At 48.2% G+C, this 27,188-nt stretch overlaps 1 long non-coding RNA gene across 1 annotated transcript; it reads left to right on the top strand.

Annotated features, from left to right (window-relative positions):
* Positions 1-4,658: 4,658 nt before the first annotated feature.
* On the top strand, positions 4,659-26,022 carry LOC130357635 (uncharacterized). The gene is made up of 3 exons (XR_008889203.1): positions 4,659-4,748; positions 5,755-5,895; positions 25,902-26,022. It is a non-coding gene; the product is annotated as an uncharacterized LOC130357635 (long non-coding RNA).
* Positions 26,023-27,188: the final 1,166 nt, after the last annotated feature.

Below are 27,188 nucleotides of genomic sequence, written 5' to 3' on the forward strand. Positions count from 1 at the left end.
ATTTGGCACTGTATTCCCCTTTACCATGCTACAGATCTACACTGCTCAAAAAAATAAAGGGAACATTTAACCCCTTGGGGACGGAGCCCATTATGACCCTAAGGACGGGAGCATTTTTTGCAAATCTGACCACTGTCACTTTAAGCATTAATAACTTTGGGATGCTTTTACTTATAAATTTGATTCAGAGATTGTTTTTTCGTGACATATTTTACTTTATGTTAGTGGTAAATTTTCGGCGATACTTGCATCCTTTCTTGGTGAAAAATTAAAAAATGTCATGAAAAATGTGAAAATTTTGCATTTTTCTAACTTTGAAGCTCTCTGCTTATAAGGAATATGGATATTCCAAATAAATTATATATTGATTCACATATACAATATGTCTACTTTATGTTTGCATCATAAAATTGATGAGTTTTTACTTTTGGAAGACACCCGAGGGCTTCAAAGTTCAGCAACAATTTTCAAATTTTTCGCAAAAGTGGATTGAAGTGGATTTGAAGGGTCTTCTGGTTAGAAATACCCCATAAATGACCCCATTATAAAAACTGCACCCCTCAAAGTATTTAAAATTATATTCAGTCAGTGTGTTAACCCTTTAGGTGTTTCACAGGAATAGCAGCAAAGTGAAGGAGAAATTTCAAAATCTTCATTTTTTTTACACTCGCCTGTTCTTGTAGACCCAGTTTTTGAATTTTTACAAGGGGTAAAAGGAAAAAAATCCTCTCAAAATTTGTAACCCAATTTCTCTCAAGTAAGAAAATACCTCATATGTGTATGTCAAGTGTTCGGCGGGCGCAGTAGAGGGCTCAAAAGGGAAGGAGCAACAATGGGATTAAGGAGAGTGAGTTTTTCTGAAATGGTTTTTGGGGGGCATGTCCCATTTAGGAAGCCCCTATGGTGCCAGGACAGCAAAAAACCCCACATCGCACACGATTATGGAAACGACACCCCTTAAGGAACGTAACATAGGGTACGGTGAGCCTTAACACCCCACAGGTGTTTGACAACTTTTTGTTAAAGTCGGATGTGTAAATGAAAAAATATATTTTTCCACTAAAATGCTGGTTTTTCCCCAAATTTTACTTTTTTACAAAGGGTAATAGGAGAAAATGCCCCCCAAAATTTGTAACCCCATTTCTTCTGAGTATGGAAATACCCCATGTTTGGAAGTCAAGTGCACTGCGAGAGAACTACAATGCTCAGAAGAGAAGAAGCGCCATTGAGCTTTTAGAGAGATAATTTGTTTGGAATGGAAGTCGGGGGCCATGTGCATTTACAAAGTCCCCCGTGGTGCCAGAAGAGTGGACCCCCCCCCCACATGTGACCCCATTTTGGAAACTACACCCCTCACGGAATGTAATAAGGGGTACAGTGAGCATTTACACCCTACTGGCGTTTGACAGATCTTTGGAACAGTGGGCTGTGCAAACAAAAAAATAGCATTTTTCATTTTCACTGACCACTATTCCAAAAATCTGTCAGACACTTGTGGGGCGTAAATGCTCACTGTACCCCTTATTATATTCCGTGAGGGGTGTAGTTTCCAAAATGGGGTCACATGTGGGTATTTCTTTTTTGGGGTTTATGTCAGAACCGCTGTAAAATCAGCCACCCCTGTGCAAATCACCAATTTCGGCCTCAAATGTACATGGTGCGCTCTCACTCTTGAGCCTTGTTGTGCGCCCGCAGAGCATTTTACGCCCATATATGGGGTATGTCCGTACTCAGGAGAAATTGCGTTACAAATTTTGGGGGTCTTTTTTTCCTTTTACCTCTTGTGAAAATAAAAAGTAAAGGGCAACACCAGCATGTTAGTGTAAAAAAATTTTTTTTTACACTAACAGGCTGGTGTAGACCCCAACTTTTCCTTTTCATAAGGGGTAAAAGGAGAAAAAGCCCCCCAAAATTTGTAGTGCAATTTCTCCCGAGTACGGAAATACCCCATATGTGGCCCTAAACTGTTTCCTTGAAATATAACAGGGCTCCAAAGTGAGAGAGCACATGCGCATTTGAGGACTAAATTAGGGATTGCATAGGGGTGGACATAGGGGTATTCTATGCCAGTGATTCCCAAACAGGGTGCCTCCAGCTGTTGCTAAACTCCCAGCATGCCTGGACAGTCAGTAACTGTCCGGAAATGCTGTGAGTTGTTGTTTTGCAACAGCTGGAGGCTCCATTTTGGAAACACTGCCGTACAATACGTTTTTCATTTCTATTGGGGGGGGGGGGACACAGTGTAAGGGGGTGTTTATGCAGTGTTTTACTGTTTATTAGGTGTTAGTGTAGTATAGTGTTTTTAGGGTACATTCGCACTGACGGGTTACGGTGAGGGTCCCGCTAGGAGTTTGAGCTACGGCGAAAATTTGCCGCAGCTCATACTTGAAGCAGGAAGCTTGTTGTAAACCCGCCCGTGTGAATGTACCCTGTACGTTCTCATGGGGGGGGGGGAACCTCCAGCTGTTTCAAAACTACAACTCCCAGCATGCACGGTCTGTCAGTACATGCTGGGAGTTGTAGTTTTGAAACAGCTGGAGGCACACTGGTTGGAAAACTTTCAGTTAGGTTCTGTTACCTAACTCAGTATTTTCCAACCAGTGAGCCTCCAGCTGTTGCAAAACTACAACTCCCAGCATGCACGGTCTGTCAGTACATGCTGGGAGTTGTAGTTTTGAAACAGCTGGAGGCACACTGATTGGAAAATACTGAGTTAGGTTATGTTACCTAACTCAGTATTTTCCAACCACTGTGCCTCCAGCTGTTGCAAAACTACAATTCCCAGCATGACTGATCACAGAAGGGCATGCTGGGAGATGTAGTTATGCAACAGCTAGAGGTACGCAACTACAACTCCCAGCATGCCGAGACAGCTGTTTTCTGTGTAAGCATGCTGGAATTTGTAGTTTCGCAACATCTGGAGGGCTACAATTTAGAGACCACTGAACAGTGATCTCCAAACTGTGGACCTCCAGATGTTGCAAAACTACAACTCCCAGCATGCCCAGACAGCAAACAGCTGTGTGGGCATGCTAGGAGTTGTAGTTTTGCAAGATCTAGAGGGCAGTATAGAGATCACTGTGCAGTGGTCTCTAAACTGCAGACCTCCAGCTGTTGCAAAACTACAAATTCTAGCATGCCCACACAGCAAACAGCTGTCTGGGCATGCTGGGAGTTGTAGTTTTGCAACATCTGGAGGGCTACAGTCTAGAGACCACTATAGTGGTCTCAGACTGTAGCCCTCTAGATGTTGCTATGCAACTACTCACCGGTTTCCGTCGCATCCGGGAGCCGTCCTCTTCTGCCGCACGCCGCCGCAGATCTCCGTCGCTGCCCGCCGATTCCCGTCGCTCCGCTGCCTCGGGAGGGGTAAGTGGACGTCGGCGCCCGGTCCTCTTCGTTTTCCCCGTTCTGCCCCCCCTATTGTGGGAGGGCAGGACACGGAAAACTAAAGTAAACCCCTCCGCCCCAGATCTGCTATTGGTGGTCGCGTCTAGACCACCAATAGCAGAGATAGGAGGGGTGGCAACCCTGCCACCTCACTCCTATCGCTTTAGGGGGATCGTGGGTGTCTTAGACACCCGCAATCCCCCTTCTATTCCGGGTCACCGGGTCACCATAGACCTGTAATGACCCGGAATCGGCGCAAATCGCAAGTGTGAATTCACTTGCGATTTGTGCCGATCGCCGACATGGGGGGTCTAATGACCCCCCTGGGCATTTGCACTGGATGCCTGCTGATCGATATCAGCAGTCACCCCGGCCCGGTCCCCGCCCGGCGTGCGGCGGGGACCGAAATTCCCACGGCTTATGCATACGCCCTTCGTCCCCAACAGGTTAAACAACACAATGTAACTCCAAGTCAATGACACTTCTGTGAAATAACACTGTCCACACAGGAAACAACACTGATTGACAATCAATTTCACATGCTGTTGTGCAAATGGAACAGACAACAGGTGGAAATTATAGGCAATTAGCAAGACACCGCAATAAAGGAGGGGTTCTGCAGGTGGCTACCACAGACCACTTCTCAGTTCCTATGCTTCCTGGCTGATATTTTTGTCACTTTTGAATGCTGGCGATGCTTTCACTCTAGTGGTAGGATGAGACGGAGTCTACAACCCACACAAAAACTGCAACAATTTAACCCCGAGGGGTTAAGAAAGGTCCTCTATATTGCTTGTGCCACACTAATATAAAACTTAACTTTCATTTACCAAATAATAATATCGTACGTGAGGAATCAGTTGTATTAAAAACACATCTCCACTGCAGTCATAGGAATATACTGTTGTTGTGCCTAGGTCTCAACTTTAGAAATAGATGAGAGAGGAGTTCCTCCCTTTGAGCCTGAGCGGACTTATTCACTAGTAAGGGCGACCGATTTAGGACCTAAGCACAACAACAGTATATACCTATGACTGCAGTGGAGATGTGTTTTTAATACAACTGATTCCTCACGTACACTATTATTATTTGGTAAATAAAAGTTAAGTTTTATATTGGTTTGGCACAAGCAATATAGAGGACCTTTCTTAACCCCTCGGGGGTTAAATTGTTGCAGTTCTTGATTACCTCTGCTTGTGCCATTTGGGCCTTTAGCTAGTAGTCGTGGTTACAACCCACACAAGTGGCTCAGATAATGCAGCTCATCCAGAATGGCACATCAATGCGAGCTGTGGCAAGAAGGTTTGCTGTGTCTGTCAGCGTAGTGTCCAGAGCATGGAGGCACTACTAGGAGACCGGTTAGTACGTCAGGAGACGTTAGTAGTAGTAGTAGTAATAATGGCGTAGCAGTGGCCCCTGCGGTGCGGGGGGCCCATTTAGGTAGGGGCCCCCAGCAGTGTTGTTGCTAGGGGGCTTGCTTGGCAGCCAGGCCTGGCACTATGATAATCACTTCTTGCGCACCGGGGCGCTGTGTGCTGTGCTGCTCTCATTTACAGAGTTGTGAAGGCGCAAGGCAAGCAGACTGTGGGGCTGGCTGTTTGAATGGCGCCACCGCGGCCCCTAACCATTCACACCTCCCTCCAAGTCACCGGATCACAAAGTCTCAGGCGGGCGCAGTGGATCCTCTGCAGGGTTGAAGCCTAATTTCGGTCTGCGGCTGCACAATGTCCCAGGAGCGGAGGGGAGCCATGCTGACGTTGTATCACGTGTGACACCCACTCCCGTGACTCCCTTTGCATCCCCACACCATATTGAGGAGGATATCTGGGACCCGCGCACCTCTTACTGAGCGCGGACAGGGCCTGTATCATCTTAAGCATGTATGGATGTTGATGAGGGGACCAAGGATGGGGGAGGGACATTGTGGTTCATGAGGGGACCAAGCATGGGGTTTGAGGTGGAGGCAGTATAGATGTTGATGAAGGGACCAAGGGGGGGGGGGATTGATGAGGGGACCAAGGAGATGGGGGGGGTGTGGTTCATGAGGGGACCAAGGATGGGGTTCAGGGGGGGGGGGGGTGATGAGGAGACCAAGAATGTATAATGTCCTGACAGCCTTCTGGAGCACAACTTCTGGGGAGGGGGACAGAGGACCATGGAGATGACATAGGGGTCTGGGGTGGGGGGCAGAGGACCGTGGAGAGGACTTAGGGGTCGAGGGGGTGGAGTAGAGGAGTGGTAGTGTTATATTATGTTCAGGGTGCAATGCGTGGCAGTCATATATTCAGGGGGTACAGTGTATAGTAGTATTATATTCAAGTGACAGTTTCTGGCAGGGTTATCATGATTATTGTCTTCATACAGAGGATGAGGATCTACTGACAAATTAAGGAACCAATGATGTGCGGGCCTCAGACGCTGCAGAGAAGATGTAGCTGGAAGAAGTCCTGGTGTCTGGACCAGATGAGAAAGAAAAAGAAAGACAACAGAGAAGAGATCACTTAGGTCAGTGATATCACTGTGTATTCTCCTTACTGTCCCATCAGAGCTGAAGTCACTTGTAAGTTCTGCAGTGATGATGTGTGAAACTGTACCCAATCTGTGCCTCTCCAGCTGTTGCAAAACTATAACTCCCATAATGCCTGAAGCTCTCCAGACATTGTGAGAGCTGCAGCTTTGCAACAGCTGGAGAGCAACTTAAACCAAGGTGATCGGTCAGGGTCCCAGCAGTCGGACCCCCACACTTGCGTGGGGGGGCATAGGGGGCCCCGGGGCAATTTTTTGCTACGCCTCTGATCAGCGGGTCCATATAGTGGGTTACAGTATCTAATCCATACAAGGAGGCAGATTATTTAACCCCTTAAGGATGCAGCCTGTTTTTACCTTAATGACCAGGTCCCATTTTCCAAATCTGTCCTGTGTTTCTTTAAGTGGCAATACAACTGACATGCTTTTACTTAGCGTCACGATTGTGATATTGTTTTTTCATTACATATTGTACTTTATATTAGTGGCAAATCTTTGTTGATTCATGCAGCATTTTCTGTGAAAAACTCCAAAATATTGTGAAAAATGTAAGTTTCTGGTGTTTTTTTAAATGTTTTTTATGGCATTCACTGTACAGTAAAAATGTTAATTCTAATCTGTGGGTCGGTACAATTATGGAAATACCCCAAAATCCTTTTTTCCCTTTTTTGTGTTGTCATGTTCTGACTGTAACGTCAGTGCTCCAGCCAGACACGCTGGCCATGAGCGGTCTCCTCTCATGTCCCCGCTGCCGGCGGGGCTGGGATTGGCATCGCGGGATGCGCCGGCATGCGAATTCCAGCCCATCACTCACCTCCCTGGTCTTCCGTGTTCTCAGTCCTGGCGCGTGTGCCCCCACCTCCTTTGGCACGCGCACGCCAGAGCTCTGTGATTTAAAGGGCCAGTATGCCCTAATTAGTGTCTTCACCTGTTCCTTCCCTATAAGTGTGTGCACCTCCCCCTGCCCTTTGGCGGATCTTTGTTGCCCTAGTCCCTGAGAGAAAGCTACTGTGTTCCTGTGATCCTGTCTATCCATATACATGATCCTTGTTCCGTGACCTGACTCTGCTACTGTGCCGCCTGCCCTGACCTTCCGCTATCCTGACTATGTCTTGTCTTTATCCTCTGTACCACGCTTCATCCCAGCTACCTGTGTGGATGAGTCGTGCCGGGGGGTAGCGACCTGGGTGCCGCCTGCCATAGCAAAACCATCCCGCTTTGCGGCGGGCTCTGGTGAAACCAGCGGCACCATAGACTCCGCCCTGCATTGGCTCACGTCATCATCCACACAGGCCCAGAGGATCCACCTCCTGCCATGACCCTTCCACTGACAGCCATAACTTTTTTTATTTTTCATCTGATGCCATTGTGTGAGGGCTGATTTTTTTGCAGGACAAGCTGTGCATTTTATTGGTACCATTTTTGCGATCTTTTTTTACTCTAGGTTTTGTACCATTTTTTTTTTCACGGCATTCACCATACGGGATAAATAAGTGTTTTATTGTAAAAGTCATAACAAATGTGGCAATACTTATTATGTATAGATTTGGGTGCTTTTTATTTTATTGAGAAAGGGGCATTTATTTTAGACTTTTTTTTTATTTATTTAGAAAACTTTTATTTTTATATTTTTCACTTTTACAGGTTATACTATGCTGCAGCACAGTATAACTGTCAGCCTGACTGACATGCAGCCGATGCGATTCAGCCTATGATTGGACCTCACAGGCTGCCATACTTGGCAGACAGGAGGACATCAGCTGACCTCCTGCTGCCATGGCAACCAAGTGCTCCCACAATTGTATCACAAGATTGCCATTGGTGAACAGGGGGAGCCCTTTCCCCCTATCATTCTCATAGAAGCCGTGATCAGGACTGACTACTGCATCTGTGGGGTTAATGGGATCATGCCGGTCTTGGCAGCTGCGGCAGGACCCTGGCTGTGATTGACAGCCAGGTCCCACTGGCGATCTCCTGCAGCAACGCATTGCTCTGAGCAGGATATCGCCATGTAGGTAACTGGGACATATGCATACGTCCTGGGGCGGGAAGGTGGTTAATCCATATTGGAGTGGGACAGTATCCTACCATGACAGTATCTAATCCATTTAGGGGGCACAGTATTTAACCCCTAAGGACGTAGGCATTTTTCATTTTTGCACTTTACATTTTTCCTCCTCGCCCATTAATAGCCATAACTCTTATTTTTCATGTACATACCCATATACAGGCTTATTTTTTGCGAGACCAATTGTACTTTGTAATGTCTTCATAACTGTTTTTTTTTTATCACATATGCTCCAAAACAGAAAAAAAAAAAAGTGAAATTGGGAAGAAAAAAAAGCAATTTTTCAAATTTGTTTTTTCTTCCCTTTTATACGACATTAACCATGTGACCAAACTAACATGTAATCTTGAAACTTTAGGTCAGCGCCATTTAAACAATGTGAATTCGGGTAGAAAAACAGACATGGTGCACATCTACAATCTTGTATAATGATCTGATTGCTTCTCAGCATAATATCAAAAACTAACAGGTTGTTAGTATACATTTTTGATCAAAAAGTACAAGCCCACTCGCCACGTCAAGGCCACCTATTGAGAGTGGGTCCCTAACGTCCCTAGCATAAAATGGCGCAGCACCGAGCGGCGACCACCACCGCCGCGACACCAATGCCCACAGGGGGGAACGACCCACCGGCAGAGCGGCCCCAATGCCACTCAAACCAGTCTATGGGCCGCACCTCCCCGCAGACACGGCGCCACGGCAGCAACGGACACCGCACAGCACCACACCAGTGTGAACAAGGTGTAATGGCTCACTTACCATGCTCTCCCAGTCAGACTGGGAGGCTGCTAGGAAAGAAATGACCCATGTGTAGCTAACTACTACTTATATAGGGTTGGGCTGAGGGGGTGGGGAAGAGTGCAGACAACATGTTCAAACAAAAAAAAGAGGGGATAGAAATCACAGTGTGAATTCGGGTAGAAAAACAGACATGGTGCACATCTACAATCTTGTATAATGATCTGATTGCTTCTCAGCATAATATCAAAAACTAACAGGTTGTTAGTATACATTTTTGATCAAAAAGTACAAGCCCACTCGCCACGTCAAGGCCACCTATTGAGAGTGGGTCCCTAACGTCCCTAGCATAAAATGGCGCAGCACCGAGCGGCGACCACCACCGCCGCGACACCAATGCCCACAGGGGGGAACGACCCACCGGCAAAGCGGCCCCAATGCCACTCAAACCAGTCTATGGGCCGCACCTCCCCGCAGACACGGCGCCACGGCAGACTGGTTTGAGTGGCATTGGGGCCGCTCTGCCGGTGGGTCGTTCCCCCCTGTGGGCATTGGTGTCGCGGCGGTGGTGGTCGCCGCTCGGTGCTGCGCCATTTTATGCTAGGGACGTTAGGGACCCACTCTAAATGGGTGGCCTTGACGTGGCGAGTGGGCTTGTACTTTTTGATCAAAAATGTATACTAACAACCTGTTAGTTTTTGATATTGTGCTGAGAAGCAATCAGATCATTATACAAGATTGTAGATGTGCACCATGTCTGTTTTTCTACCCGAATTCACACTGTGATTTCTATCCCCTCTTTTTTTGTTTTTTGTTTTAACATGTTGTCTGCACTCTTCCCCACCCCCTCAGCCCAACCCTATATAAGTAGTAGTTAGCTACACATGGGTCATTTCTTTCCTAGCAGCCTCCCAGTCTGACTGGGAGAGCATGGTAAGTGAGCCATTACACCTTGTTCACACTGGTGTGGTGCTGTGCGGTGTCCGTTCCTGCCGTGGCGCCGTGTCTGCGGGGGGGTGCGGCCCATAGACTGGTTTGAGTGGCATTGGGGCCGCTCTGCCGGTGGGTCGTTCCCCCCTGTGGGCATTGGTGTCGCGGCGGTGGTGGTCGCCGCTCGGTGCTGCGCCATTTTATGCTAGGGACGTTAGGGACCCACTCTAAATGGGTGGCCTTGATGTGGCGAGTGGGCTTGTACTTTTTGATCAAAAATGTATACTAACAACATGTTAGTTTTTGATATTGTGCTGAGAAGCAATCAGATCATTATACAAGATTGTAGATGTGCACCATGTCTGTTTTTCTACCCGAATTCGCCATTTAAACAATACCCAATCTGTATAGTTTGCCTCATGTTTTACTAATTAAAAAAAACTCAAAACGTTAGAAAAAAAAATATTAATTTTTTTTGCTATTTTCTGGCCTTATGACTTTTTTTTATTTTTTTGGTTACCGGGCTCTATAAGGGGCTAATTTTTTGCACTGTGATGTGCAGTTTTTATCTGTACCATTGTCGTATTGATTGGACTTTTTGATCACTTTTTAATACATTTTTTCTGGGGTATGATATGATAAAAGAACATAATTCTGGAGTTTGGTATTTTTTAACGTTTACGTCGTTCACCGTATGGGATAGATAATGTTATATTTTAATAGATCAGACAATTACGCAGATGGCGATACCTAATATGTTTATCTTTATTATGTTTACATATTTTTTTATATGGAATGTGGGAAAAGGGGGGTGATTTAAACTTTTAATATAGAAAGGGTTAATGAATGTATGTTAACCTCTTAAGGACGCAGGGTATACAGGTACGCCCTCGTTCCCTCGTATTTAAGGAAGGCTACCATCAGTAGCCAGACACTCACTGCTTACGGCAGGCAACAGCGATTCCGCTGCTGCCAGTCATTTAACCCTTTAGATGGCGTGATCAATGCCAATCACAGCATCTAAAGTGAAAAATCTGAGGAGCTTACCAAACCACTGCGACATGAAGACAGAGTGTCAGTGTGTGTTAGTTCTATATGAAGAGTTGGCAGTGTGTGGTAGTATTATATTCTGAGGTCACAGTGTGTGGTAGTATTTACCTGCCGCATTGAATGACTTTCAGTGGGCAGAGCAGAGCTGTGCTGAGGTTGGTGTCAGGAAGGAAGATAGAGTGCCAGTGTGCGTTAGTTTTAAATGCAGAGTTAGCATTGGGTGGTAGTAATATATTTTAAAAAGTGCACAGTGTATTATATTCTGAGGCCAGAGTGTATGCCAGTATTATATTTAGAGGGTACAGTGTCTGGCATTATCATATTCAGGGGGTGCAGTGGGTGGCCATATTATATTCAGAGGGTGCAGTGTCTGGCAGTAATATATTCAGAGGGTGCAGTGTGTGGCTGTATTATATTCAGAGGGTACAGTGTCTGGCAGTATCATATTCAGGGGGTGCAGTGGGTGGCCATATTATACTCAGAAGGTGCAGTGTGTGGCCGTACTATATTCAGAGGGTGTAGTGTATGGCCATATTATATTCAGAGGGTGCAGTGTCTGGACGTATTATATTCAGAGGGTGCAGTGTGTGGCAGTCCTCACTTGTTTATTTACTTATGTTGTAAAACAGATAATTGTATTCTTTTATCTACGCTCTATATTGTACACTACAGTGAGTATTAATTACAAATGCTCTTCATATGTCCATAGAAAATGCCCATGGGTGGTTCTCCTATCTGGTATTATAATGCCCTAAAGTTCATTTATAACCTTATAACAATATGTAATGAAAAAGAAAAGAAAATAAGAACAAAAAAAAGATTAAAAAAAATAAGAAAAAAAAGATATATATATATATATATATATATATCTCTATATATATCTATATTATCTCTATATATCTATATATATATATATATATATATATATATATATATATATATATATATATATATATACACACATACAGTATAGACCAAAAGTTTGGACACACCTCATTCAGAGTTTTCTTTATCTTCATGACTATGAAAATTGTAGATTCACACTGAAGGCATCAAAACTATGAATTAACACATGTGGAATTATAGACATAACACAAAAGTGTGAAACAACTGAAAATATGTCATATTCTAGGTTCTAGCCACCTTTTGCTTTGATTATTCCTTTTCACACTCTTGGCATTCTCATGATGAGCTTCAAGAGGTAGTCACCTGAAATGGTCTTCCAACAGTCTTGAAGGAGTTCCCAGAGATGCTTAGCACTTGTTGGCCCGTTTGCTTTCAATCTGCGGTCCAGCTCAACCCCAAACCATCTCGATTTGGTTCAGGTCCGGTGACAGTGGAGGCCAGGTCATCTGGTGCAGCACCACATCACTCTCCTTCTTGGTCAAATAGCCCTTACACAGCCTGGAGGTATGTTTGGGGTCATTGTCCTGTTGAAAAATAAATGATGGTCCAACTAAACACAAACCGGATGGAATAGCATGCCGCTGCAAGATGCTGTGGTAGCCATGCTGGTTCAGTATGCCTTCAATTTTGAATAAATCCCTGACAGTGTCACCAGCAAAGCCCCCCCACACCATCACACCTCCTCCTCCACACCAGCACACCTGTGATGTGAAAGCCATTTCAGGTGACTACCTTGTGAAGCTCAACAAGAGAATGCCAAGAGTGTGCAAAGCAGTAATCAAAGCAAATGGTGGCTACTTTGAAGAACCTAGAATATGACATACTTTCAGTTGTGTCACACTTTTTTGTTAATTATATAATTCCACATGTGTTAATTTATAGTTTTGATGCCTTCAGTGTGAATCTACAATTTTCATAGTCATTGTAACGCCGAGCGCTCCGGGTCCCGCTGCTTCCCCGGAGCGCTCGCGGCGTTATTCTGCTTGCAGCGCTCCGGTCGGCGCTGCTGACCGAGAGCGCTGCTACCCTGTCACCGGAGAGGATGCGATCCGCGGAACGGGACGTGCCCGCTCACGGATCGCATCCCATGTCTCTTCTCACCTGCTCCGTCCTTCCTCTGTCCCAGCCCGGCGCGCACGGCCCCGCTCTCTAGGGCGCGCGCGCGCCGGCTCTCTGAAATTTAGAGGGCCAGTGCACCACTAATTGGTGCCTGGCCCAATCTAGTCCAATCACTGTTTTCCTATAAAACATCACTTCCCCTTCCTGTCCCTGCCGGATCTTGTTGCCTAGTGCCTATTGAAAGCGTTCCATTGTGTCCTTGCCTGTGTTTCCAGAATCTCTGCTGTTGCCCCTGACTACGAACCTTGCCGCCTGCCCTGACCTTCCTGCTACGTCTGACCTTGCCTTGCCTTGTCCTTTTGTACCGTGCCATCTCAGCCGCCAGAGAGGTTGAGTCGCTACCAGGCGGAACGACCTGGGAGTTACCTGCCGCAGCAAGTCCATCCCGCTTTGCAGCGGGCTCTGGTGAATACCAGTAACCCCTTAGACTCCGCTCCCCTGGTACGGCCCACGCCATCACCTCTCTGGTACAGAGGATCCACTTCCAGTGTCCTCACGCTCCGCCAACCCGGATCCTGACAGTCATGAAAATAAAGAAAACTCTGAAAGAGAAGGTGTGTCCAAACTTTTGGTCTGTACATATATACTTTTGGTATATATATATATATATATATATATATATATGTATACACACACACACACAGTCATGGCGGTAAGTGTTGGCACCCCTGAAGTATTTCTCACAGAAAAGGATTGCAGTAACACATGTCTTGCTAGACACATGTTTATTCCCTTTGTGTGTATTGGAACTAAACCAAAAAAAGGGAGGAAAAAAAGCAAATTGGACATAATGTCACACCAAACTCCAAAAATGGGCTGGAAAAAACTATTGGCATTCTATCAAAATTGTGGGAAAATTTGATTATTTCAAGCATGTGATGCTCCTTTAAGCTCACCAGGGGCTAGTAACAGGTGTGGGCAAAATATAAAAATCACGCCTGAAAGCAGATAAAAAGAAGAGAAGTTCACTTAGTCTTTGCATTGTGTGTCTGTGTGTGCCACACTAAGCATGGACAACAGAAAGAGGAGAAGAGAACTGTCTGAGGACTTGAGAACCAAAATTGTGGAAAAATATCAACAATCTCAAGGTTACAAGTCCATCTCCGGAGAACTAGATTTGCCTTTGTCCACAGTACACAACATTATCAAGAAGTTTGCAACCCATGGCACTGACTAGCTAATCTCCCTGGGAATGGATGAAAGAGAAAAATAGATGAAAGGTGTCAATGCAGGATAGTCCAGATAGTGGATAGGCAGCCCCAAACAAGTTCCAAAGATATTCAAGCTTTGCAGCTGGCTTAGGGAGCATCAGTGTCAACGCAAACTATCTGTCAACATTTAAATTAAATGAACCGCTATGGCAGGAGACCCAGGAGGACCCCACTGCTGACACAGAGGCATAAAAAAGCAAGACAACATTTTGCCAAAATGAACTTGAGTAAGCCAAAATCCTTCTGGGAAAATGTCATGTGGACAGATGAGACAAAGATAGAGCTTTTTGGTAAAGCACATCATTCTACTGTTTACCGAAAACGGAATAAGGCCTACAAAGAAAAGTACACAGTACCTACAGGGAAATATGATGGAGGTTCAATGATGTTTTGGGGTTGTTTTGCTGCCTCTGGCACTGAGTACTTTGAATGTGTGCAAGGCATCATGAAATCTGAGGATTACCAATGGATTTTGGGTCGCACTGTACAGCCCAGTGTCAGAAAGCTGGGTTTGCGTCCAAGATCTTTGGTTTTCCAGCAGGACAATGACCCCAAACGAACATTAAAAAGCACCCAGAAATGGATGGCAATAAAGCGTTGCAGAGTTCTGAAGTGTCCAGCAATGAGTCCAGATCTATATCCCTGTGGAGAGATCTTAAAATTGCTGTTGGGAAAAGGCACCCTTCCAATAAGAGATGCCTGAGGAAGCTGCGCAAGCGTAGAGAAACGCGTTACATCTTGGTCAATAAAATCCTCTTTTATCCTCCATACCTTGTAGTGGTCGGTCAGTGCCGTTTGAGTCGTGTACCTCCTCGAAGCCATCCCTGTCCCTTCCAATAAGGGTGCTTTCACACCAGGTTTTTGCAATATGTTTCCCGTATATGGTTTTAATAAAAAAAAGTATGGAACCGTATTGCAAAACGTATTCATTGAGTTAACATTATAAACCGTATGGTTTTTAAGCCATGCGGTTGTGTCCGTTTGTCTTCTTGTACGGTTTTGAAAGTTTTTTTTCCCGGACCCAAAACCGTAGCCTACCATGGTTTTAGGTCCGGTTGAAAACCGTATAACGACCGTATAAGTTTTTTTAAACATTTTCGTTAATGTAAACTGTATGCAACCGTATGCGCATACGGTTGCATACGGGAATCGCAATGCGTTTTTAATTTTCGCACATGCGCATTGCATACAGAAAATTCCTCCCCACCTTCTAGAAAGATATATCTGGGAGTGGCCAGAAGACCCCACCCCCCTCTCTCATGTACCATACCAGTACGTTTTTTTGCCCCGGTAAACGGATGTAACCGTATGCAAACGGATATACGTTTCCAACCCGTATACGGTTTAGAAACGCATACGGTTACATGCGATTTGATAAGGTTTGCTCCGGTTTACTGAAATGCGTTTTTAAAAAAAAAATCGTATATGGAAAACTTATTGCAAAAACCTGGTGTGAAATCACCCTTAGACAGGCCTGGAGCAGCTTGCAAAGGAAGAGTGGTCCAACATTCCGGCTGGGAGGTATAAGAAGCTTATTGATGGTTGTAGGATTTCAGTTATTTTTTTCCAAAGGGTGTGCAACCAAATATTAAGTTAAGGGTGCCAATAATTTTGTCCAGCCCATTTTTGGAGTTTGGTGTGACAATATGTTCAGGGGCGGACTGACACCACTCAGGGCCCCCGGACCAAATAAAGCAGGGGCCCCCAGCAAGACTCCACCCCTGGCCCCACCTCTGCCCCACCCCTATTCCCACCCAGTATGTATATGAAAATTTGCCATAGAAAGGAATAGGGGGTTGAGGCTTGAGGCTATGGGGTACTTTGAGGGATGGCAATACCAATCACCTTAACTACACCAAGTGCCTTAAAACACTGAACTCCTCCTTTTTGTGCCAACTTGGGATCTCTGTCTGTGATACCCAGTCCAACTTGGCTCCAGGCTCCACTCACAGGGGTACTCACAGGGGTACTCCAGTGGAAAACTTTTTATTTTTATAATCAACTGGTGCCAGAAAGTTAAACAGATTTGTAAATGACTTCTATTAAAAATTCTTAATCCTTCCAATACCTATTAGCTGCTGTATACTACAGAGGAAATTCTCTTCTATTTGGTATTTCTTTTCTGTCACAACCACAGTGCTCTCTGCTGACACCTCTGTCCATTTTGAGAAATGTCCAGAGCAGCATATGTTTGCTATGGGGATTTTCTCCTGCTCTGGACAGTTCCTAAAATGGACAGAATTGTCAGCAGAGAGCACTGTGGTCATGACAGAAAAGAAATTCCAAATAGAAAAAAAATTATTCTGTAGTATACAGCTGCTAACAAGTACTGGAAGGATTATAAAATTTGAATATAAGTAATTTACATATCTGTTTAACTTTCTGGCAACAATTGATTTAAAAAAAAAAGTTTTCCACCGGAGTACCTGCCTTTCACCGCTCACTACATGATGGCACAGTCAGATATATAACTCATATCTCTGACTGACTGTGTCATCATATAGTGAGCGGTGAAAGGCAGGTAGAAAATAACAGACTGTCTGCCTCACTACAGTCCTTGCCAGAAATACTCTTTGCTGCTGGGAAGCCTACTCCATCTTCTACCTGCCTTTCACCGCTCCCCAAATGATGCTACAGTCAGAGATATAAGTTATATTTCACATATAATTTATATCTCAGACTGCCTGTCATGCCAGGCAGGTAGAAGATACATACAACTAACAATACAATCCATAAACCACCCACCTGCCTGGCCAGGCTAGCCTGTTTATGTGTCCATGCAGATGCTGACTGAGAAAGCCGGCAGAGAGATCAGGGCACTTCTTCAACAGGGCTCTGTACATATAGGACCACCCGGGCTATGTACACTGAGGACAAGCAGGGCTCTTTATACTGAGGACAAGCGGGGCTCTGTACACTGAGGACAAGCGGGGCTCTGTACGCTGAGGACAAGCGGGGCTCTGTACACTGAGGAAAAGCAGGGCTCTGTACACTGAGCAAAAGCAGGGCTCTGTACACTGAGGACAATCAGGGCTCTGTACACTGAGGACAAGCAGGGCTCTGTACACTGAGGACAAGCAGGGCTCTGTACACTGAGGGGGCTCTGTACGCTGACAACAAGCAGGGCTCTATACATTGAGGACCAGCGGGGCTCTGTACAATGAGGGGGCTCCGTACACTGCCAACAAGCAGGGCTCTTTACAATGAGGACAAGCAGGGCTCCGTACACTGAGTACAAGCAGGGCTCCCGTACACTGAAGACAAGCAGGCCTCCAGACACTGACAACAAGCAGGGCTCCGTACACTGAGGAGAAGCAGGGCTCTGTACACTGAGGAGAAGCAGGGCTCTGTACACTGAGGACAAGAAGGGCTCTTTACATTGAGGACAAGCAGGACTCCCGTACACTGAAGACAAGCGGGGCTCTGTGCACTGAGGACAAGCAGGGCTCTGTGCACTGAGGGCAAGCAGGGCTCTGTACACTGAGGAGAAGCAGGGCTCTGTACACTGAGGCGAAGCAGGGCTCTGTACACTGAGGACAAGCAGGGCTCTGTACACTGAGGACAAGCAGGCCGGGCGCACTGGTCTTCGGCGGCAGCAGTGAACTCAGGCACTGCCGCACTTAGACGTGAAGTTCACATGACCTAAGCGCCGCTCAACGGGTGCCAAAAAGTTTAACAGATTTTTAAATTACTTTTATTTAAAAATCTTAATCCTTCTAGTACTTATCAGCTGCTGTATGATCCACAGGAAGTTGTATAGTTATTTTATGGATTACCACAGTGCTCTCTGCTGACACCTCTGTCCATGTCAGGAACTGTCCCGAGTATGAGCAAATCCCCATAGAACACCTCTCCTGCTCTGGACAGTTCCTGACATGAACAGAGGTGTCAGCAGAGAGCACTGTGGTCAGACTGAAAATAAATTCAAAAAGAAAAGAACTTCCTCTGTGGCATGCAGAATCTGATAAACACTGGAAGGATTAAGATTATTAAATAGAAGTCATTTACAAATCTGTATAACTTTCTGGCACCAGTTGATTAGAAAACATTTTTTTTCCACTGGAGTACCCCTTTAAATATGTTCTTTTAGCACCCTGTTGTTGGATTGAGCCAATGTTTCAATAACTTCTTCCCGCAAACCTTCTGATCTGAGTTCATTCTCCACACTGTTAAATGAAGAGTTCTGGGGCCTGGATAATGTATTCCCCTCTGATCGGGCTAAACAGTAAGCATCTAATATCTGCTGGTGAACAGGGACAAGACTAGACTGAACCAAGCCCTGTAAGGCCAACAAGTAAAAAAAAGAATACCGTATATAATCGAGTGTAAACCGACCCGAATATAAGCCGAGGCCCCTAATTTCACCACAAAAACCCAGGAAAAGTTATTTACTCGACTATAAGCCTAGGGTGGGAAATACATCATCCCCCCATGTCATCATCCAGACCCCGTCATCATCCAGACCCCCGCCATCATCCCCCCCGTCCCTGTGCGTCGTCGTCAAGGCAATGTCACTAGTCCGGGGCCGGGCCTGGAGCGCGGAGAAGAGGGCCCCCCGGGGGTAAAATGGACAGCCCGGAACGACTAACCATCCCCACCGGACGGTCCCTGCAGCATAGATGGCCCGGACCAGCTCACCCTTCCCTACCACCAAGGGGAGGTGAGTAGAAAACTAAAGGGGGTGTCTGGATGATTGAGAAGGCTGCAGTGGACTTCAACCTGCGGACCTCCAGTGGTTTCAAAACTACAACTCCCAGCATGCCCGGACAGCCAATGGCTGTCCGGGCATGCTGGGAATTGTAGTTTTGCAACATCTGGAGGTCCACAGGTTGAAGACAACTGAGAAGGGATTGACAGGCGGAGAGTTCACTCGAGTATAAGCCGAGGGGGGGCGTTTTCAGCACAAAAAAATGTGCTGAAAAACTCGGCTTATACTCGAGTATATACGGTAGCTCACAGTCTCTTCTACAAAGTGGAATCTCCACTATGTGTATAAATCCCTGATATAATGTGAGATATAAAACTTCACTTTTATTATTTGCATTTCTTAAAAATAATACATTTCTTATATCAAACGTGCACGAAAATCACCTAGCTGCCATCCACGTGTTCACGCTTTAACGCGTTTCCAGCTGTTGGGTTCGTCAGGAATCGGATAAAACAGCATTTGTTTAGAGCATGGTTCACTAACTGTAGCATGTATTGGACACGACACTGATGGCGGCCGTGTGACATCTTTGGATAGGGGAGAAGACGTATAAAGCCAGAATACCCCATTAACCCATACTGTGCTGCCGTAGAACACCCAGAAAAAAATTATTGCCCCTAGTCTTACTCCAGTTGCTCCACTATGGTATTTCCTAATGCCTAACAATACATGTACTAGGTAACTTAAAGGAGTACTCCGGGATAAGAAAACTTATCCCCTATCCTAAGGATAGGGGATAAGTTTCAGATTGCAGGGGGTCCGACCGCTGGGGCCCCCCGCGATCTCCCGACAGTCAGCGGCCAGGGGCTGTGTCCGACCACCGCATGACGTGGCAGCCGACACGCCCCCTCAATACATCTCTATGGGAGAGCCGGAGCGCTGCAATCAGCAGCCTCCGTCTCTGCCATAGAAATGTATTGAGGGTGCGTGTCAGACGCCGCATCATGCGGTGGTCGAAATGAGCTATTTCGGCAAAGAGCCGAGAGCCCCGTACAGGAGATCACGTGGGGCCCCAGCGGTCGGACCCCCCCCCCCCCCTCGATCTGAAACTCATCCCCTATCCTTAGGGGATAAGTTTTCTTATCCTGGAGTACTCCTTTAATGGGCCCATTATTTTCCCCTGGCTGATAATATAGTTACTGGCTTTTCCCCAGATGGAATTAAAGCTGAATCCAATCACCAAAAACATCTAGCAACAGCCTGCAAACTGTTTTATTAACTCACAAGACAGAAAAATATATTATTAAGAAAATAAATAATATTTTACATATCGTGCTAGGATGTCTTTGTTACAATCTGTATTTTAACACAGTATCCCGGAGCTGAATCTATAAGCGCCAAGAGATGTAAAGTTATACTTCATTATAATGGTCGGAACATTTATGCACTTGGGGCTGTGCAATTTATGCTACTTGCCATCTCCAATACAAATGGAGAAATAAATGCTTATTTTAAGTACACCAAGGTAAATTATTACCATAACAGATTTTCTCATGTGTTTGCTAAGTTATAATTCATCACAAGTCTCATTCTGTATTATGGAAAAAACTGTTGGCTGCCAGGTCCATCTAGTGACTTGTGCAGCTTGCATGAAATTGGACCCACTTTTTTTCAGAAGGAAAATCTGTGTATGTTTACATCCTCTCCTTACAACCATAATTTAACTCTTTTTTTGGTGACATAGCCTCATTGCTAGTATATGTTCACTCTATTTCTATTTATTTTACATTTACTTTAAAGGGGTATTCCGCCCCTAGACATGTTATCCCCTATTCAAAGATGTCTGATTGCGGGGGTCCTGCGACTGGGGACCCCCACGATCTCAGCTGCGACACCCCAGACACCCAAGACATCTGGTGCACGGAGCAAACTTCACTCCATGCTGGATGACTGGCGATGCAGGGCAGAGGCTCGTGACATCACGGCCATGTCCCCTAAGTGCAAGTCTATAGGTGGGGGAGTGACGTCGCAGTGCTGCACCCGATGCTCTAAACAAATGCCTGGTGCAGCAGGGAGATCGCGTGTGTCCTCATGGAACCACTCCAGTCCTAGTCAGGCCTGACTAACAAGCTGAGTGCCAGGCCTCCCCATGCTTTTTTGCTTGCCCATCAAGCCCAATTGAGACAAAGATGGTCCCGATCAAGAACTGTAGTATTACATAGAATGCATTGACCAGTGGCGTAACTATAGAGGTTGCAACGGTCGCCATGGCAACCGGGCCTCATAGCCAGGGGGGCCCTGCCACTACACTGCACAATGTGCTGCTGCAGCAGGTCGGGTAATCTCAAGCGCTGCTTGAGGGCCCAGCCTGTCGCTGCCACCACATTTTATTTATACATTTTTTAGTATAATACCTTTTATGAAGGGTGTGGGCCTCAGTCCCTGCACTATCCCTGACAGATCCTCAGCAGAAGCATATTCCCTGTGCAGCAGCAGTGGCAGGAGTAGCCACTGATCTCCAGTACTGATGGGGGCATATATGTATGTAGCATGTGTGTGTGGGGGGCGCTGATGACACCAAGGATGGGGTGCAGGTGGGGCGCTGCGGAGACCAAGGATGGGGTGCAGGGGGGGGGCACTGAGGAGACCAAGGATGGGGTGCAGGGGGGGTGCTGAGAAGACCAAGGATGGGGTGCAGGGGGAGTGCTGAGGAGACCAAGGATGGGATGCAGGGGGGGCCCTGAGGAGACCAAAGATGGGGTGCAGGGGGGGCGCTGAGGAGACCAAGGATGGGGTGCAGGGGGGGTGCTGAGGAGACCAATGATGGAGTGCAGGGGGGGTGCTGAGGAGACCAAGGATGGGGTGCAGTGGGGGTAGCTGAGGAGACCAAGGATGGGGTGCAGGGGGGGGGGCTGAGGAGACCAAGGATGGGGTGCAGGGGGGGAGCTAAGGAGACCAAGCATGGAGTGTGGGGGGGGGGGGCGCTGAGGAGATCAAGGATGGGGTGCAGGGGGGGTGCTGAGAAGACCAAGGATGAGGTGCATGGGGGGGCGCTGAGAAGACCAAGGATGGGGTTCAGGGGGGAGCTGGGGAGACCAAGGATGGGGTGCAGGGGGTGGGCGCTGAGGATACCAAGGATGGAGTGCAGGCATCGCTGAGAAGACCAAGGATGGGGTACAGGGGGAGCTGAGGAGACCAAGGATGGAGTGCAGGGGGGCACTTAGGAGACCAAGGATGGGGTGCAGGGGGGAGCTGAGGAGACCAAGGATGGGGTGCAGGGGGGGCGCTGAGGAGACCAAGGATGGAGTGCAGGGGGGGTGCTGAGGAGACCAAGGATGGGGTGCAGTGGGGGTAGCTGAGGAGACCAAGGATGGGGTGCAGGGGGGTGCTGAGTAGACCAAGGATGGGGTGCAGGGGGGGAGCTAAGGAGACCAAGCATGGAGTGTGGGGGGGGGGCGCTGAGGAGATCAAGGATGGGGTGCAGGGTGGGTGCTGAGGAGACCAAGGATGAGGTGCATGGGGGGGCGCTGAGAAGACCAAGGATGGGGTTCAGGGGGGACCTGAGGAGACCAAGGATGGGGTGCAGGGGGTGGGCGCTGAGGATACCAAGGATGGGGTGCAGGCATCGCTGAGAAGACCAAGGATGGGGTACAGGGGGAGCTAAGGAGACCAAGGATGGAGTGCAGAGGGGCACTTAGGAGACCAAGGATGGGGTGCAGGGGGGAGCTGAGGAGACCAAGGATGGGGTGTGGCACTGAGGAGACCAAGGATGGGGTGCGGGGGGGTAGCTGAGGAGACTGAGGATGGGGTGCAGGGGGGAGCTGAGGAGACCAAGGATGGGGTTCTGGGGGGGGCGCTGAGAAGACCAAGGATGGCGGTGATGAGGAGACTAAGGATAAGGGGGTGTATATTATGTATGTAGCATGTGTGTGGGGTGGGAACATGGGGAGAAGAGCAAGGATGTGGGGTTGGGGGCAGAGGAGCCTGGAGAGGACTTAGGAGTCTGGGGAGTGGGGCAGAGAAGCGTGGAGAGGAGTTAGTGGTCGAGGAGGTGAAACAGAGGAGCCTGGAGGAGGAAGAGGGCACAGGAGTCTGGGGAAGGACAGTGTAAGGGTGGGGATTCAGCTAAAGAACAAACATGTGTGACCGTATCATGGGCAAATTGTGTGGCAGTATTATAATTAGTGAGTTCATGTTACGCCTAGCGCTCCGGGTCCCCGCTCCTCCCCGGAGCGCTCACGGCGTCTTTCTCCCTGCAGCGCTCCGGTCGGTCCCGCTGACCGGGAGCGCCGCACTGTCATGGCCGTTGGGGATGCGATTCGCACAGCGGGACGCGCCCGCTCGCGAATCGCATCCCAGGTCACTTACCCGTCCCGGTCCCCTGCTGTCATGTGCTGGCGCGCGCGGCTCCGCTCTCTAGGGCGCGCGCGCGCCAGCTCTCTGAGACTTAAAGGGCCAGTGCACCAATGATTGGTGCCTGGTCCAATTAGCTTAATTGGCTCCCACCTGTTCCCTGGCTATATCTAGTCTCCTCCCTTGCACTCCCTTGCCGGATCTTGTTGCCTTGTGCCAGTGAAAGCGTTTAGTGTTGTCCAAAGCCTGTGTACCTGAACTTCTGCTACCCATCCTGACTACGAACCTTGCCGCCTGCCCCCGACCTTCTGCTACGTCTGACCTTGCCTCTGCCTAGTCCTTCTGTTCCACGCCTTCTCAGCAGTCAGCGAGGTAGAGCCGTTGCTAGTGGATACGACCTGGTTGCTACTGCCGCAGCAAGACCATCCCGCTTTGCGGCGGGCTCTGGTGAAAACCAGTAGCCTCTTAGAACCGGTCCACTAGCACGGTCCACGCCAATCCCTCGCTGACACAGAGGATCCACTACCTGGAAGCCGAATCGTGACAGTAGATCCGGCCATGGATCCCGCTGAGGTGCCCCTGCCAAGTCTCGCTGACCTTACCACGGTGGTCGCTCAGCAATCGCAGCAGATTGCCCAACAAGGACAGCAGCTGTCGCAGTTGACCGCCACGTTACAGCAACTTCTGCCTCTGCTACAGCAGCAACCATCTCCTCCGCCAGCTCCTGCACCTCCTCCGCAGCGAGTGGCCGCTCCTAGCCTCCGCTTGTCCCTGCCGGACAAATTTGATGGGGACTCCAGACTCTGCCGTGGATTTTTGTCTCAGTGTTCCCTGCATATGGAGATGATGTCGGACTTGTTTCCTTCAGAACGGTCTAAGGTGGCGTTCGTAGTAAGCCTTCTTTCAGGAAAGGCCTTGTCTTGGGCCACACCGCTCTGGGACCGCAATGATCCTGCCACAGCCACAGTCCAGGCCTTCTTCACTGAACTCCGGAGTGTCTTCGAGGAGCCAGCCCGAGCTTCTTCTGCCGAGACTGCCCTGTTGAACCTGGTCCAGGGTAATTCTTCCGTTGGCGAGTATGCCGTACAATTCCGTACTCTTGCTTCAGAATTATCCTGGAATAACGAGGCTCTCTGCGCGACCTTTAAAAAAGGCCTATCCAGTCGCATCAAGGATGTGCTGGCCGCACGAGAGATTCCTGCCAATCTGCAAGAACTCATCCATCTAGCTACCCGCATTGACATGCGTTTTTCTGAGCGACACCAAGAGCTCCGCCAGGAAAAAGACTTAGATCTCTGGGCACCTCTCCCACAGTATCCGTTGCAATCTACGCCTGGGCCTCCCGCCGAGGAGGCCATGCAAGTGGATAAGTCTCGCCTGACCCAGGAAGAGAGGAATCGCCGCAGGGAAGAAAATCTCTGTCTTTACTGTGCCAGTACCGAGCATTTCTTGCTGGATTGCCCTATCCGTCCTCCACGCCTGGGAAACGCACGCACGCACCCAGCTCACGTGGGTGTGGCGTCTCTTGGTTCCAAGTCTGCTCCTCCACGTCTCACGGTACCCGTGCGGATTTCTTCTTCAGCCAGCTCCTCCCTCTCAGCCGTGGCCTGCTTGGACTCCGGTGCCTCAGGAAATTTTATTTTGGAGTCGTTTGTTAATAAATTCAGCATCCCGGTGAACCGTCTCGTCAAGCCGCTCTACATTTCCGCGGTCAACGGAGCCAGATTGGACTGCACCGTGCGTTACCGCACAGAGCCCCTCCTCATGTCTATTGGACCCCACCTTGAGAGGATTGAATTCTTCATTCTCCCCAACTGTACCTCTGAGGTTCTCCTCGGTCTTCCTTGGCTCCGGCTTCATTCCCCCACCATTGATTGGACCACCGGGGAGATCAGGAACTGGGACTCTGCCTGCCACAGGAAGTGCCTCTCCCCCCCTCCCAGTCCCGTCAGGCAAGCCTCTGTGCCACCCCATGGCCCCCGTCCTGGTGTCACACTGCCCCATGCCAGGCCTCGCCCTCTGCCCTCCCTCCCCATTCCCACTCATGCTGTACTGCCTGCCGTTGAGGAAACCCTCCATTCTTTCCCGGTGTCCTCATCCCAGGGGAGGCAGTTACTGGACAAAGAGAAGGGGAGACCTAAGGGGGGGGGTACTGTTACGCCTAGCGCTCCGGGTCCCCGCTCCTCCCCGGAGCGCTCACGGCGTCTTTCTCCCTGCAGCGCTCCGGTCGGTCCCGCTGACCGGGAGCGCCGCACTGTCATGGCCGTTGGGGATGCGATTCGCACAGCGGGACGCGCCCGCTCGCGAATCGCATCCCAGGTCACTTACCCGTCCCGGTCCCCTGCTGTCATGTGCTGGCGCGCGCGGCTCCGCTCTCTAGGGCGCGCGCGCGCCAGCTCTCTGAGACTTAAAGGGCCAGTGCACCAATGATTGGTGCCTGGTCCAATTAGCTTAATTGGCTCCCACCTGTTCCCTGGCTATATCTAGTCTCCTCCCTTGCACTCCCTTGCCGGATCTTGTTGCCTTGTGCCAGTGAAAGCGTTTAGTGTTGTCCAAAGCCTGTGTACCTGAACTTCTGCTACCCATCCTGACTACGAACCTTGCCGCCTGCCCCCGACCTTCTGCTACGTCTGACCTTGCCTCTGCCTAGTCCTTCTGTTCCACGCCTTCTCAGCAGTCAGCGAGGTAGAGCCGTTGCTAGTGGATACGACCTGGTTGCTACTGCCGCAGCAAGACCATCCCGCTTTGCGGCGGGCTCTGGTGAAAACCAGTAGCCTCTTAGAACCGGTCCACTAGCACGGTCCACGCCAATCCCTCGCTGACACAGAGGATCCACTACCTGGAAGCCGAATCGTGACAGTTCAGTGTATGGCAGTATTATATTCAGGGTACAGTGTATGACCGTATTAAAATCCGGTGGGTACAGTATGGGGCAGGGTTATAATGATTATTGTCTTCATAGAGGATGAGGATCTGCTAACAAAGTGAGGAACCAATGAACTTAAGACTGCAGAGAAGATGAAGCTGGAAGAAGTCCTGGTGCACCAGATGAAGAAGTAAAGCAAAGAGAGAGAAGACATCACTCAGGTCACTGATATCATTGTGTATCTTCCACACTATGTTTCATCACTGCTGGAGTCACTTTAAGTTCTGCTGTAATAATTTTTCTCGAGCACCCGATTAGTTTGTGTTCCACTCGTTGATTGGGCGGTTCTTACTAAGAAGGGGCATGGTTTTGTGTTAAGGGGGTACGGTCGCCCACCAAAGCCCCCCCCCCCCCCCCACGTGCTGAATTTACTACAATTTCCGCCTGCTAGCAGGGTAAATTGTAATTGAAATCTCCATCAGTTTAGAAGAAGATATCTGAGGCTACCGCACAGGGCAGCATCACATGCGCTGGATTTATCAAGAAACATATACCTCTTATAAATCCAGTGCACTCCTGCACTGGTGGGGTTTACTTTAGACTGGTATATGAAATTCTGGTCTTGGTAAATCTCTCCCATTGAGGGGAATTTGTCAAACCATTTAGACTTCTTTTTTTTTTTTTCATTAAATTTGTTGCATGAAAAGTCGCAGGCTGGCCCCGTGCAGTAATTTCTGCAACATTTCATTTAGAGCATTTACATGTCATACCATGAAGTGTTCTCATTTAGAGCCCTTTGTGCAGTTCTCACAGATTTGTCGAATTTAGAAGTTCTCACAGGGCAAGTTAACCCTGCCCTATAGAACTCTATGCAACAATTGTATTAAGGCCGCCACTTATTCTGTGACTTTTTGATTGAGTAAAATAGAGCAGAACTTAGTTTGATTCAGCATAACTTAGTTTGATACAGCAGTCTGTGTCACATTTGGTAAATTTGGCGCATGTCTGCAACCATTCCTGCTAGGTGCAGGATCACTTATCAGTGTGGCCCATCAGCAGCAGCACCGGTGCTCACACCTTCCAGAGGCGGGAGATTACAAAGGGCATCTGCTGTTGTCACCAGCGTTCCTTTGTAATACTCAGCTTTCCTTGGATCCTGACTGTTGTAGTGTTGGATGATGATTTGGACTTAATGTATTCTCTTAGTTTGACCCTTTCCTGTTCTGGGTTCTGCTTCTGGTTCTGATTTTGTACTGTCTGGCCCTCCTGGTTTTCAACCCTCTGGAAAGTCCATGGCTTTTTTCCTCTGGAATCTGATTTAGTTCCTGATGTGGTATGAATGTTCTTCCTGATGCCCAGTGCACTTAGTGAGTGTAGGAACCA

This window comes from Hyla sarda, chromosome 2 (genome assembly GCF_029499605.1).
Source record: "Hyla sarda isolate aHylSar1 chromosome 2, aHylSar1.hap1, whole genome shotgun sequence".
In the NCBI taxonomy this organism is placed as follows: domain Eukaryota; kingdom Metazoa; phylum Chordata; class Amphibia; order Anura; family Hylidae; genus Hyla; species Hyla sarda.